The following is a 16,544-nucleotide window of genomic DNA, read 5'->3' as shown; positions in this document are numbered from 1 at the left end:
ATAGGGAGTGTCCAGGGTCAACTGAATAAAAGACTGGATTGATAGTGGAAGACCTAGCTCCTTGGTCATTTAATATTCTCCAGTAGCTCTCAGTAGCTCAGTATAGGAATGGAGACAAACTATTGACGAAACTTGCGGTTGGAGTTTTAACACATTGACAGGGAATTGCGGATGCTGGCAAAGATGAAAGACTTGTCATGTGCTACGGTATCTTTCCAAAACCATTGCATTTGCTTTGTCTCTTACTTTATGGGAATCTCTTCTCAAATGTCATTTTATCAGAGTACTTTCCTGATGATTCCAATCGAATATTATTTCTTTTTTTGATTTTTTTATACTTAATATAATTTATTTTCCTTTTAGTTCTTGCCTAAGTGTGACTTGGTAATTATATGATTCCTCTCCCCTTCCTTCCTTCTTTCCTCTCTCCCTCCCTACCTCCCTCTCTTCCTTCCTTCTTTCCTTCCTTCCTTCCTTTTTCATATTTATCTCTTCTCTTTAAAATTATGCTATATGATAGTAGAAACAATTTACAAATTGCTAAACCCCAGCCCTAACTATACCCAAAACATAACAGGAGGAGCTCAGACAATATTCAAATCCATTCGTTATTTAAATAGTTATGGCAAAGACCCTGAGCACAAAGAACTTTATAGAAAGAAATTTGGGGGGAAGTGGGGTAGGGATATACAAAGTGATAAGTTATGTTTTTAAGGCTGACAGAGTTCATTTCACATGCAATTGTTTTTAATTTATGTTAATCTCTGTTTAAAGTTTTTAAAATTTAAAGTAGTGACATATTTGTTGGCTCATTTAACTGTCACAATAACTCTTTGAAGTCTCTTCTTTCTTTGCAAATTAATAACGTGCATTTAAAACTATAGGGTGCCTGGTGGCTCAGTTGGTTAAGCCTCTGACTTCCGCTCAGGTCACGATCTCATGGTTCATGAGTTCAAGCCCTGTGTCAGGGACTAGAGCCTGGAACCTGCTTCAGATTCTATGTTCCTCTCTCTCTGCCCCTCCCCGGCTCACTCTCTCTCTCTCTCTTAAAAATGAACATTAAAAAAAAAAAGACTAAACTCTTCTATGAATTTGTCCTATCTCACTCCCTTTCATAATTTCATATTTCCAAAGCACTTTTTCATATATTGATTGCTGTCATCATATTGTATTGAATTATTTATTTATAGAATTTATCTCTTACTATATAATGAATTCTTAAGCTAGTCATCATGTACATACTGTTATATTTGTCACCTCAACAAAGTCTGGCCCTATTAAACATGAATAAATATTTGTCAAATGAATGAATGAATGAATGAATGAATATCTATTTGACAAATAAGGAAATGAAGCTCCTGGAGTGGTTAAATGGTTTACTCAAAGCCACAAAAATGACACACCTTTTGATAGCTAAATAAAGCTCATTGTCAACTATGTTATACTTTAGCCATGGGTTTACATTCTTAGAACTGCCATGTGAATTTAATATTTTCAAAGAATCTAAGTATAAGCCATTAAAATTTCCAGCTTAAATAAAGAGCCCACTAAGACCTGTATTTTGTTTTGCATGTTTCATATCCTTCTGTGCAAATGTTTTTCACATTAGTTGATCTAAAGCAAAGCAACATGATTATACAACAGCAGTACAGAGCTGGTGTCATGCAGCCAAATGGGAGGCCCCTTGTCCCACAAAAATCCCTGAAGGCTGAAGAATTCAAAATAAAATAAGAAATCTCCTCGAATAATTTAAATCTTTCTCACAAGAAAATTTTCTTCCATAAATATTGATATGAAAGGATTTGTATAGTAATAGAGACACGTGGAAGTTGTTTTTGGTTATTGGTTCATTACTTTAATGATTTTGTAAGCCAGGTAATCATAACTCTATATAGAATGCTATTCCTTTTGGGGGTATTGGATCAAGAGAGGTTTGGCAAATGTTGGGGATAGGTAAAAGCCACAGGTCTTATAATCAAAAAATGGAGGCATAGTTCAGAAATGTACATATTTATTCTCCATAAAAGTAAGTCAAGTAAAATCTAAGGATTCCATGAGGTGGAGAATAATAAACACACAGATCAAATGGACAAAGCCAGGAGTCCAGAGATATAAAAAAATATCGAATAAAGATAATCTCCATATGCCTATTTCTAGGGTGGTGACTTTTGCCCTCTGAATTCTTTTTATAATCCCTTCTTAGGTAAAAGTTAGTCTGTAGGGTTTGGTTATCTGGACCTACTCTTCTTGAGGTTCCTCCCTATTTCTAATTAGGGAGTACATGAAGGAAACAGTAGGTATAGGTGTGATCCAATTTGTTTGGGACCTAGGGCAAGAGACCTGACTTCTCTACTCCTCAACTTTCCATCTAATAAGTTTGTGGTGAAAAAACTGATATGAAGTAGTCAATACCTCCAACCTCATAGAGCATGGCAGGTAGTTAACCTGGGATAATTTGCCACAAGCACTGAATGTAGACAAGAGACCTAAGGGTTCAGAGGAAAATTACTGCAACAATGCAATAGCATTCACATGATCCCTCCAGTTGCCTTACTCCCAAGTTGACAGGACAGCACAATGGACCTTGATGGAAGCCATATGTGGTGGATTAACGCTGCTGAGAAATCTGGGTCTCAAGGAATCCCCTGCTTTTATAGAAAGTATAAGCAAGCCAGTTACATAAACCATCCTGGAAAATGGCTGAACTGAAAGAGAAGTCGGGATCTTTTAATTTTGACGCAATCAGTATAAATTTTTGGAGCACAAAAGGCCCATGGAGGACTCCCTCACAACAGAAATTACTTAGAAAATATAATGCATCATTAGCAAAGAGAAATAAAAGTGTATGACCATGCAAAAATGTGTACGTTTTGCATGTTCATAACAGAATTGTTCATAATAAACAAAAAATGAGAACAACTGAAATGTCTATCAGCTGAAGGATGGATAAACAAAATGTGGTACAGTAAAACCTTGGATTGTGAATAACTTGTTCTGTGAGTGTTCTGCAAGATGAGCCAACATTTCCAAAAAATTTTAACATTATAAACGAGCGATGTCTTGCAATATGACTAGTACGTGATGCCGAATGCCACATGATTACAACTAAGCCGATGGTTCCTCTCGCTCTCTCTCTCTCACTGTGGAATTGTGGGTGATAGTCTCCCATGCTCCGATGCTTGGCCTCAGGCCTTGGTGTTTGGCAGAAATCAGGGATTTTTCAGAACATCGGAAGGTGCCCACAACTGGCACCAGTGTATTTTTTGTCACATCAAAGCACCTCTGGGCAGTCCTTTGCTTTTCCATACAAGAGTAAACTTAGGAATGTTTTGCTTCATTCTAGGTCAGGCTGCCTGCAGATATAGACTCTCCTCTGCTCCTTATTGCCAGTTATATTAACTGGCATATATTAATTATATTATAATATATTATATTAATATATATTATTATTATATTATATATATTATAATATATATTATATTAATTAACTGGCATATACATGTATATTAATACAGTATATGACAAGAGTTTATTAATACTGTACTGTAGTCAACATCCATGTGAGTGCATACAATGGCCCCCATGCAGAAAGATTCCACTGAGCCAACAGATAGCAGTGATTCCGTTAGTGGTAATGAAAGTCCTTCCTCTCTCCTGTCTCCCTCACAACAGTCACAAAGGTTTTCAAAGGCAAGTGCCGGTTAATTTGATTATTTTTCTTTATATTTTGTATTTTCCTTATGGTTTTGTATTATATTATAGTCCTATAATCATTTTTATATGAATATTTTGGGGTTGTGGAAGGAATCACCTGAGTTTCCATTACTTCTTATGGGGAAATTTGCTCTGATATACAAGTGCTTGGGATTACAAGCATGTTTCTGGCACAAACCAAGGTTTGACAGTGTATCTGGAAAATGGAGTGTGATTCAGCCATACAAAGCAGTACTGGTACATGCTGCACGTGAATAAAACTTGAGAACATTATACTAAGTCAAAGAAACCAGTCACGGAAGATCAGATACTGTGATAACTCTATTTATATGAAATGTACAGAATAAGCAAACATATAGAGACAGAAAAAATATGGGTTGCCTACTCCCGGGATGTGGGAGATAGTGGAAATTGGAGAATGACTACTAATAGAAATAGGATTTATTTTTTAAGGTGATGAAAGTGTTGAAAAATTAGATTTGGGTGGTGATTGGATATGTATATATACACATACTGAATTGTAGTCCTTAAGTGGGTGACTTTTGCGCTATGTAAATTGCATCCCAATAAAGTTTTGTTTCTTTAAAGACTCATTAAAGATGTCAAGTGTGTTGGATTGGCTGTGTCAATTCAATTCATTGTTGCCACCACTCCATTACAAAGTATTGCACAACAGAAGCAATCTCCCGCCTTTCAGTTCCTGGTTAGAACATGCCAATGAGAGACTCCTCAGTGATATTTGGAAGGTGAAAGAGAAGGAAAGGTCATTATTTTATAGAGGCAGTTGCAGCCAGAGACCTGAAAAAAAATTTTTTTTGAGTAAAAAAAGTTAAAGATTTTCTTGAGTCAGCTAGGTCTTGACTGCCTTCAGCTCAAAATAATCTGTGCCAAAGTGGCATATCTTGGGGTCACAAATTCTGCTCCCCCTCAAAGCAATCCTATACCATAGGTGCCGAGAAGAGGTTCAGGAAAGCAAAAAACCATATAGTGAAGAAGCTATGACTGCGTTTCCATTTTTAATTGTATCATAAAGCTTTGAGGAGAAGAAAAAGGAATAAAAAGTAATGGAGATTAAATCCAAATTCACATTCAGAATCACTCCAGCTGAGTAATGAGTGATAATCAATAATCAAGTTCTTCCACTGTGTTTATCCAATTCACTGCAACTTGCTAATTGAGAGGGATTGCTCCCTGTTAAGAATGTTTGGGTCTTGATATTCAGTCAGACATAAGAATCTTCTCACTACAGGAAAAAAAATAGGTAATGGAGACTCTGGGGCATATTGGGAAATAAAAGGAAGCTATTAAGTTGGTAATTTTATGCAGAAAGAAATCAAAGCACCAGAAAAGAAAGAATAAGAAAAGGGTAAGACTTTCAAGAAGTGCCAAGCTGTCTCCTGTGATTCTTTTACATAACAAATACAACTTTTTTACTTAATCAACAATGTAGAGAGTAAGTATTAGGATGACTATACATGAGCAGAACATAGTAGAAAATACTGTTGGGGGGAAAAAGAGAGAACTTGCTGATAATACAGTACTTGCAAAACAAGCCTTTGCTATTTCCCTCTTGACAACATGTCTGTTGTCTACCAGGGCAATCATATCCAACAGTAATTGTCTAACAATTGTTCCGTACTGAGAAAATACTTCTGATTACAGACATTAACACGTTTAGGCATTAAACCTCCTCACTGTAATTACCCTTGAGCTTATTCTCACAAATGAATTAATATGCTGATCACTTGGACTAATACAACCAGCAAAAGGGTGATGAATTGCTTCCAAATCAGATAAAATGAAGCATGACATCATTTAATTAATTTCATGGAAGTGGGGGGTTGAGGCAGAAAGAAAACATTTCCATTGGGGCTATCTTGCCAGAATGGGGTTTGAAGTAGGGGCAGGAGGTAGGGAAAAAGGAAGATGAGTGTTTCAGTGTTACTGAAAGCTTCTTTGTTTTTGAGCAAGTGGGTTTGCATGCTCCAAGGCACCTTGTGACAGTGATACTTTTGTAGCCAATTGCCCAGAGCACAGCAATTGAGTGTGTGTTGGGGGTGGGGGTTGAGAATGCAAAATGTGCTCTCCATTCCAATGCTGAGAATAACTTGCCTTGTTAAATGACTCCCTTGAACTAAAAGGATACAAGTATCAAAAACTTGGTTCTGAAATAAAAAAATCAAACAGGCAAGAAAAAAGCAAAGACAGGTGGAATAAAAGATGTGCTAACAGGATGTAATTAGTACACAAAATGAATTCTCCTTCCTCACTCATACCCAACAAGTGAGAAATAATGGTAAGGAACAATATGACTGGGTAATCAAGTAGTGAATGTTCTTGATGCGGGTCCAAATGTGACTTGCTTGTGTAACTGTGAGGATAGTAATCCATCTTCCTGACTAGTGCTCATGTTATTTAGTTACAAAAAAAAAAAAAAAAAAAAAAAAAAGAAAGAAAGAAAAAAGGAGCTGTAGCAAAGCTACTGACCAATCAATAGTACTTTATTTAGATCATGGCTTGATTTCTTCCACTATCTCCTACCCATTTCTATCTTTGACAAAGCTGAATTACCTAGGTAGGGATTTAAAACAAACAAACATGCTTGATTTAATGTGGTTTCCTTCAAAATTTACGTAAAGTATCGTTAAGATATAGAACTGAACTATATCTATGTATCTATCTATCTATCTAAGTCTTATTGATAATAAAAGAAATTAAAAACTTGGGATATTTGAGCTATCACTTTACCTTCTGTATTTTTACAGAAAAAAATCGTATTCCTGTTTTATTACATAATAAATGAAGACTTAAGATTTTGTTCAGTCATTTCTTTTCTCTTTTTGAGTAATAGTGCATAACCTTGCCAACAACAGGCTCTCAGCAACGCTTGCTAATTAATTAAATTTATATATGTAAGAGTACAAAGTCAGTAATCCTACTATCTGGTTTGGCTCTCAGCTACTTGTGTGACTTTCGGCAAACTGTTTGGAGTCTGCATTTTTTTTTTTTTAAACTGTAAAATGAGCTCAATCTCACATACTCACAGGCTTGGGTAAAGATCTGATGTAGGAAACAATATAAAGTAGCTTGCATTCAATAAATATTGGCTTTGGGGGCACTTGGGTGGCTCAGTCCGTTAAGCTTCAACTTCGGCTCCAGTCATGATCTCATGGTTTGTGAGTTCGAGCGCCACGTTGGGCTCTGTGGTGACAGTTCAGAGCCTGGAGCCTGCTTGGGATTCTGTCTCCCTCTCCCTCTGTGCCCCTCCCCTGCACATGCTCTTTCTCTCTCTCTCTCTCTCTCTCTTTAAAATGAATAAACATTGAAAAAAATTTTAATAAATATTGATTTTTTTCTTCTTATCATTGTGAAATTGCCAACATTTATTGTTAGCATGATTCTATCAATTCAACATGTTGATCTCACATCCATTCGAAGCACACCGACTCCTACACCCATACCCACCTCTCTTCCTAACTTCCCTGTGCTCCCACTCTTACCCACCCTCAAACACTTTTTGTAACAGTGAGAATAATCATCTCAAAGTATAAATAGTATTTGTCACATTCTCTAATGCCCTTCAGTAATCTGAATTTATACTTAAAATGAAACACAAACTTTTTTCCATTCCTATGTTCTATAGCTCCCATCTTCCCAATTCATCTCTACTGCTTTCTACCTAAATCATTCTATTTAAACATTACAGAAAAACTAAAGGCTGAGAGTCTACAGAATGACTCTTAGAGTGGAAAATTTCAGTGCCCAATAAGAAGCCCAGTTTAGCAGAGTCTAAGCTCTGGATGAGGAGGTTGGACAAGGGGAGAAAAGGTAGATCTTATAAAGCCAAAAAGAAGAGAAGGAACATTTCAGGGCCAAGTGAACAAAGTCTGGTACTGCAGGCTGGATGGCTGGTGTAGTCCTGCTGGTTTAGGCGACTGCTGTGGGCTATGTGGTTTATGCTCAGCGTGTGGAGAGTCTCCCGGGGTTGCCGAGGTCTAGCTGCTTCTGCTACGATGCTACCATGCCAGAGTCGAGATGGTGTCCAGGGACTTGATGGCCCCCAGGCTGGGCGGCCAGGTCGCCTTTATCACAGCCCTACTGTCCTTCTTTCAGCTCTGGAATACACATGCCCGCCTTGAGGCTTTTGCAGACTCTCTTCCTTCTGCTTGGAATATTCTTCTGCTTTTCATCTCTCTACTTCTCCTTCTTCAGCTCTCACCGAAAACTTTACCTCTTCAAAGAGGTCTTTCCTGACCACTTCTTTATCTTCTAGTATCATTCTTTACTTCAGCTCATGTTTCTTCATTGCACAATAACTTGCAATCACTCTACTCATTTACTTACGTATATATGTGCTATACACACATACAGGCATATATGTGTCTCTATTTGTCTTTCTATTTATTTGTTAGTCTCTGTATCCTATTAGACCATAAACTGCATGTGGAGAGTGAGCTACAGAATGGAAATAGGCTCATTCCCCACCCCCCCCCATTTTCTTTAATTCAATGTGCAAAAAGAAAGCTATGATGACCAAATGAGTGTCAAAAAAATCTAGTTATATTTAATTCATAGGTATTACATAAAGATGCCACTCACATTCTTCAGGGGTATTAACAGTGGATCAAAATGAATATTCCTTTAGTAAAAAGCCTAAAACTTCATTTTTTGTATGCACAGTGTTAATATTCATATATTTGTATGCAGTCAGCCTTTGGAGCAAGCAAATGTCCTTTAACTGCAATTTCAGACTGGTCAAGGTAACAGACCTTTTTCATTAAGTACTTCCAAATTTCTAATCTATCCATGAACGTGAAAAATCTGTGCTAATTAAAGCCTGTCATATAGGCCAATAGTGCAGAGAGGACCTGGGAGGTTCCTAAAATTTAAAGGGGCAGACTCTGCATTAAACATTACTAGGATTTTCTGTACCACAATGCAAGATGTTGCTTCTTTCTGGTTGTGTTACCCGATTTATGAGCCACTGTTAAAATGTTCAATAGGATTTTCACCTTGTAGAATGTTGATCAATTTTTGTAGCTAGAAAAAGGGAAACTACTCAACGTAGAGAACATTTGCTGGAACAAATTTAGCGGGTAGAATCCCCACTTCTTTTACAGCATCCTATCATGTGCCCCAAGGATTTCAAACTCAAATGTCTGGCAGAGTGATTTTACTTTTTATTGGCAGCTGAGCTGTGCAAAATGAAGGGCTCTGAGCTAGCTGAGGGTAGCCACTGTCAGTTCCAGCGAATTCTTGCTATTCAAAAATAAATCCATGAATGCAGTTTTGTCAAATTTTCTAATTTGTCAAGAGAAGCCAGATGTGACAATATTTCAAAAATTATGTATAACATAAAACATAAAAATTACATATGTACATCTATATGTGTATATAGATGGATATATTTTATATATACACATATGTATACATACATATATGTATGAATATATATATATATATATATAGCTGGCAATTATGTGAGAAAAATTTAAAACACTGCATGGACCAACAATAGAAGTCTGTGGGTTAAGCATTCTCAACCAGTTTATGGCTTCTGCATTAAGTCACCCCTTTATTCTCTAGGGCAGCACTTTTTATTAGAAGTATAACATGAGCTACATATGTAATTTTAACTTTTTTGGTAGCCACATTAGAGGAAGTAAAAAGAAACAGGTATATTTAATATAAATAATGAGTTTGGGGTGCCTGAGTGGCTCAGTTGGTTGAGCCTCTGACTCTTGGTTTCAGCTGGGGTCATGACCTCAGGGTTCGTGGGTCCCAGCCCCGCTGTAAGCACAGAGCCTGCTTGGGATTCTCTCTCTCTCTCTCTCTCTCTCTCTCTGCCTCTCCCCCTCTCACTCCCTCTCTCAAAATAAATAAACTTAAAAAAATAACATACTTTACTTAATATATATCTGAAGTATTACGCTTTCACCACACAATCAATATAAGAATTATTGATAGCATATTTTACATTCATTTTGTTATGCTACATCCTTGAAATTCGGAGTGCATTTTACACTTACATTATATCTCAATGTACAACAATCAACAAAGTGATTCAACAAGTTATCTCCTGCTCCATATATCATGCTGTGTTCACCAGAATTGTAGCTACCATCTCTGTTGTATTTTTAGTGGCCATGTAACATTCATCGCATCAATAAAGCATTATTTATTTAGCCAGTTCTTGATTGTTAGGCCTTTAGGGTATTCTTCACTAAAGTGGACAAGATTGTGATTAATATTCTTCTACACACTTTTCTGAGCATAAATCTCCAGAAATTTAATTTTTGAGTTAAAGCGGCCAAAAAAATTAATTTAAAAAAATGTCAGAGGTTATGCCTATGACAATTTACATTCTGAATTACACCTTATGCGGAAACACCTTTCCTTAATCTGACCATAATTTCTTTGTTTAGCATTACTAATCTCAAAGGAAAAAACTGTTGCCTCATCATTTTAATTCTTATTTACTTCATTAGAATGAGTTGGAATATTTTCATGTTTATTAGTCAAATGAAAATTTTCTTGTCAAGATGGCATCATTATTCTCATTTGATGTATTTATTCTAAAAACAGCAATATTAAAAAAATACAGGTGGAAACACAAATAATTGTTGGATCAAATGCAAATTTACGAAGGTGAGTAAAATCTGTATTTCTTTTGCTTTCCTTAGAAACTACCCACACGGCAAGGGTAATGAAAAAAATGGAAACACAAATTCCATCTTTGTTGAAGTTAGGGGAAAAAATAGGTGGAAATTCTGTTGTAAGAATGGAAGATAAAACGGTGGGCAAAACAGAGAGAAGATAGGCATGAATGCATATCTCAGGAAGAGCAAACGTTTCTGCAATTCTTCGACAGTGAAGCTCATATACCAAGTGAAAAGTAGAAAGTTCTATTTGCAGAAGCCGGTACTAGATGTATGGGGCTGAATTATGGATCTTCTTTACCAGTTTGCTTCCAAAAAGCAGAAAAAAATGAGTTGAACAAAGACTTTTTTTTGTTTAAAAGAGGCCAACGTTTCAGGAATAACTGAGCTTATGTTGAAGGTTAGGGAAGTAGAGAAAGTACTGAAGGTTTGAAGTTTTGTCAGTACTTAGTACTTTTGAAAGTCAGTATTTTTGAAAGTACTGAAAGTATTGAAGTTTCAAAGTTGTCTGCCTTTCACTATTGTTAATGTGAAGAAAAGATGAAACTAACTCATACAAATTTCTTGTTAGCCAAAACCACAGTTCCAGGCTGTTCAGTACAACAGCCTTCTGCTAATAGCTGGTCCAGGAAAATTCACCTTATTGAAAGATGCGTTGGAGGATGTGTTCAATGCAGGATCAATACAAACATACTGTCAAAACACTTATGAAAACAAGTGGAAAACAAATGACATCGGAAAATTACTCAGAAGAAAAATTTGCCATAAGTCAGATGAAAAGCATTATATTTTCCCATGAATTAAAAACTTAAGTAATTACCTCTGTAAAACAAGAGTATAAAGTATATATACAAGGATTCAAGTAGTAAATGGTGAGAAAACAAAAGGAATAAAATATATGCTGGCAAAACTGAGACATGAAGTGAAAACAAAAATGAAAACTTCAAAAAAATCACAGCAAATTGGATAAATTATAATTAATGCAGAAAACACAGTAAGGGACATAGAGTAAAAAAAGAGTGATACAGAAAGAAAAGTGAACAGAAATAGTTTAAATGACTAGAAAGAAAAATATAGATTGGGGGGGGATGAGATCTAATATATGTATAGAATTCCCAATGTAGGAAACAGACTTCATGGAGTAGGGAGTATAATCAAATTAAAAAAAAAAAAAGAAAGAAAACTAGAAATGTTTGCAGAAATAGAAATAAAACATTTTAAATGTACAGACTGAAATGGCATATTATGTTTCAGGAAATACTAAAAGTAATTTTCAACTTTTAAGATAAACAAGGAATGGTTTCGATAATCAGGGTGAAAGATCAATTCATTTATTTATGAAGAAAAAAAATCAAGCTGACTTCAGACTTTTCCATAACACCATTCAGTGTTGAAAAGCATGGAATAAAACTTTGGATATCAGCAAGAAAAAAACCTATGACTAGACTCGTATGTGAAGCCAAATATCATTCAAACATGAGAGGGGCAATCAAACAATTTTAAAACTGCAAGAGTTCAGGGATATTTTATCTGAGGCTTTTGGCAAAACAACTGAAGGATCACTTAAAATCAAGTGTAATAGGTCTTTCAGTGAATGTTGAATCTATGTAACAATACAGCAAATACAAAAATAAATAAGGTACAAAGGAAAGGTAAATATGTAGATAACTATAAGTGAATATGGAGTATACAAAGCTATAATGATGAGACCGGCATGTGTAAAGTACATGTGTAGGTACAATTAAAATACATGACAAAAGAAATCGAAAGTCAGGGGTATAGTTAGTAGAGATGAATGTGCTAAGGTTCTAGCATTATCGGAGAAGTGGCAAATGTTTTTATTACATTATAAATAACCAAGGATAAATCCTGTAATCTCTTGAGTATCAACTAAGAAAACATTTTAAAATCTGTAAGTTCAGGTTAATTAAAAGAAAACCAAGAAAAAAAAGGAAAACAGGATCAAATAGAAAATAGTAATATGGTAGATGCACACAGGTCTATGACTAAGTACGTTAAATGTAAATGGACTTCACGATGCAGTTAAACATCTTATACATCAGCTTAAAGGAAACAAACTGCAAATAAGTATTGCACTCTGCTTTTTGAATTTTACTTTTGAAGTAGCATAGCTATAAGAATTTTGAAACTAATTGTATGTATTATGGGATTTAGCGAATGAGGAAATCTGTTTGGGAACCTGGTTCTCAGAGTGGAAGAAGGATGACACAGACACTTGAGGAATTTTGCAGGAAATTTAAAGTATCAATATCTTAATGAATTCTATTAACAAATGAGAATAATTTTTTTAACCTTTATTTATTTATTTATTTATTTTTTTTGAGAGACAGAGAGAGACAGAGAGAGACAGAGCAAGAGCTGGGGAGGGGAAGAATCAGAGGGAGTTCTAGTGCCTGAACATAAGATATAATAAACCAATATATAGAACAAAATAAGTGTTACATCTGTCTATGCAATGGACTACTACACAACCATCTAAACGCACAAAAAAATCCACTCTTTTTGTAGTGATATGGAACAATATTCACTTTATATATCACTATAAAAAGCAATATGCAGAATAAATGTAAACAAAATCTACCTTTGCTTAAAAAGTTTTAAAAAAAGTATATGTTTTTTGTTTTAAAGGCACAAAGAATATTTCCGAAATATTTTTTTAAGAAACTGTTAACAATAGTTGTCTCCATGGAGAGGATTTCCATAAGTATACTGTGTGTACGCTCTCATATTCACTTAATTTGTACTGAATAAAATAAATAAGATTATGGTTATATTTTAAAAGAATGGGAAACAACAAAAAATGATTAAGAAAATATATTGGTTTATCATATCTTATGTTCCCAGGCAAAACCTAGAATGTTTTTTCTAGCACCTGGGAAATGCACTAAAAGCAAGGGAGTTAATTAAAATGCCCTCTATATGTTAAAAAGTGGGTAAACAAGCCCAGTGGGCCCATTTTACTTTAAAACTCCATTATTATGTACTTGAATAAATGCTAATTAATCCCTTAGAATAGGGTTTATCCCTGAATGTCACCACCTATATGTTACCACTACTAGTTTATACAGTATTTTAGTGTGTTAATTAAAAGAATGTCATATGATGCACTCATTTAGCCAATGGCTTGTTTCTAGGTGAAAAACACTTTCATCATTGCCCTTCATTTCTGGTAGGTTTTTTATATTTAACAAAAGAACTCTCTACAACTAGTATTTTTTATAAGAAACTGAAATTTATTTCTATATAATTTCTGAATAGCCATGATTTCTTGATATAAACAGTTTTTAAAAAATTATCTCTTCTTAAAAGCCGTGTGAATTAGCAATAGCACCAGAAATTCACGGATTCTAGAATGGCTGCAAATGAGAATCAAGAATGAAAATGCCCTTCTTAATTCGTAGATGCATGTATATGTAGACATCTATTTTAATTAAAAAAATTAATATGAAATTTGTTGTCAAATTGGTTTCCATACAACACCCAGTGCTCCTCCCAACAGGTGCCCTCCTCAATGCCCAACACCCACCCTTCCCTCCCTCCAACTCCCCATCAACCCTCAGTTTATTCTGTTTTTCAGAGTCTCTTATGGTTTGGCTCTCTCCCTCTCTTTTTTTTTATTATGAAATTTATTGTCAAATTGGTTTCCATACAACAGCCAGTGCTCATCCCAACAGGTACCCTCAATACCCATCACCCACCCATCCCTCCCTCCCACCCCCATAAACCCTCAGTTTGTTCTCAGTTTTTAGAAGTCTTTTATGTTTTGGCTCCCTCCCTCTCTAACCAATTTTTTCTTCCCCTCCCCCATGGTCTTCTGTCAAGTTTCTCAGGATCCACATAGGAGTGAAAACATATGGAATCTGTCCTTCTCTGTATGACTTATTTCACTTAGCATAACACTCTCCAGTTCCATCCATGTTGCTACAAAAGGATCCACATAAGAGTGAAAACATATGGTATCTGTCTTTGTATGACTTATTTCACTTAGCATAACACTATCCAGTTCCAACCACGTTGCTACAAAAGGCCATATTTCCACATGTACGTGCACACTATGTGAATATATTACTTTCTATGACAGGTAAGGCTGGATTCCATGTAAGCTCCCCATGTTCTAGAAACTTTAGAGTTTGGTAGTAATTTCAATATGAGCCAGAACAGAATCTGAAAGAAGGTATTGGAAATATGAGTATCGGAAGTGAGAAGCCTAGGAAAGGGAATTTTCACTTATATTTATGGCTGAAAAATCTCTGTGACCACAACACAGAAGGTTCTTTAAAAAAGTAGGATTTGAGTTTCATGGAGATGGGAAAGTACAGATTTCAAAACAAGAGCAGTTCCATTGTAACTAATTTAAAGGCTGTTTCATTTCTTAATATACCTTTGATTAAAATTTTGTTGGGGCGCATGGGTGGCTCAGTTGGTTGAGCGTCTCACCTTGGTTCAGGTCATGATCTTGAGGTCTGTGAGTTTGAGCCCCCCGTCGGGCTCATGCTGACAGCTCAGAGCCTGGAGCCTGCTTCAGATTCTGTGTCTCCCTCTCTCTGACACTTCCCTGCTCATGCTCTTTCTCTCTCTCTCTCTCTCTCTCTCTCTCTCTGTGTCTCTCAAAAATGAATAAATGTTAAAAAAAAAAAAAGACTTTTGTTTTTAAGCAATTCACAGGGACCCAGAATTATTACACAATGGTTAAGAGCACAGGCTCCAAGACATAAGTAGCCTAGATTTCCAATCCCAGACCACCCACTTATTATCTATCATGGCTATCTTATTATTTGAGTTATTGGAAACTCAGTTTCCTAATCTGTCATTGTTTATAATACCACCTACTTCTTAAGGTTGTAAAGTTAAGTGATAAAAATTACATTAATGATCAAAGTATTACTCAAAAACTATAGCTATTAGTAAAATAAATTAGTTACCCAACTTTGATTAATTCATTCTATTTTATATTAATATTTAGATTTGCTCAAGTATGTCCAGGCACTCATTAAGTGTGTAGACATTTAATTAGATTATTGATGGAACATCAATTAATAAAAACAACTTTCTTCTCTTTTCTTTCTTTTTTTCTTTTTCTCTTTTTATTGGTTTTGTTTAAGTGATGATGAATCTTATTCCATGTCTTTAGGGAAAATGTTTTTTTTTCTATGTATGCCAAAGATAAGAAACCACTATTGATTCTCCAGCTTGATCTTTAATATTTAGACATAACGACTTTCAAATATTCCTCAGAAATGATATTGGTAGAGGAGGAATAGAATGTCAGAATGCTTTAGATGGGCCATAGGACTACTATTTTAATTACTTAGCATCTTAAGTTCTGGTAAATAGCTGTCTTGACTGACTCATTTTTTTATAAGCATTTTGATCTAATTTCCCTAAGGTGATATTCCAAAGGAGAGAAAAAAAACCCTCCAAATATTAATATAAACATGTTTAATTACTGTTTGACAGTTACCTTGTAGCACTTTGCAAGGAAAGGTGCACTGGGGAAAATAATAAATCCAGGAGTGAGTTGGATTAAAAGTATAAAAACTCGATAAATCAGTGATGGTACAGATTTTTTCCATCTATTCTCCTAAAAAGTAGGAGAAACAAGTCCAAATATAGTATCCAAAATAGCGCTGTTAAATTAGGTGGAATCACAGCACCACTAATATCTAAAGCAGTCCATGATGAGTAGGAATCCAGTAATGTTCCTGAATAACAATAGTGTACTAATTATGAAAATTTTCCAAGATTTTCAACCCTCCTAGTAGGCACATAATTTTCAGTGAAGGTTGTAATTCCTCCCATGAAAAGGTAGCATCTATTTTCCTACTCCTTGATGTCGGCTAACTTATTTAGCTGAAAAGAATGTGGCACGCTAAAATGAATGGTTTGTGCTAAAAAGAACTGATGGTGTATCAGTACTGAGTCTATCCCTCAAAAGGCCTTGAACTTCCCTTATTTCTCTGGAATGTTTGCCTTTTCTGTTAAGAACAAGCCCTGAGCAACCTGCTGGAGGAGAATTTAGGTACACCCACTCTAGAACCTGATTTGCAGCTGATCGTAGATGAGTGACCAGCTGAGAACGAGCTAAGCCTAGCCTAAATTTCTTAACCCCAGAATTGTGAGCTAAGTAAATGTGTCATTACGCCACTATGT

The sequence above is a fragment of the Leopardus geoffroyi genome, chromosome C1, assembly GCF_018350155.1.
Source record: "Leopardus geoffroyi isolate Oge1 chromosome C1, O.geoffroyi_Oge1_pat1.0, whole genome shotgun sequence".
Classification (NCBI taxonomy): domain Eukaryota; kingdom Metazoa; phylum Chordata; class Mammalia; order Carnivora; family Felidae; genus Leopardus; species Leopardus geoffroyi.
Note: the sequence above shows the minus strand (reverse complement) of the source record.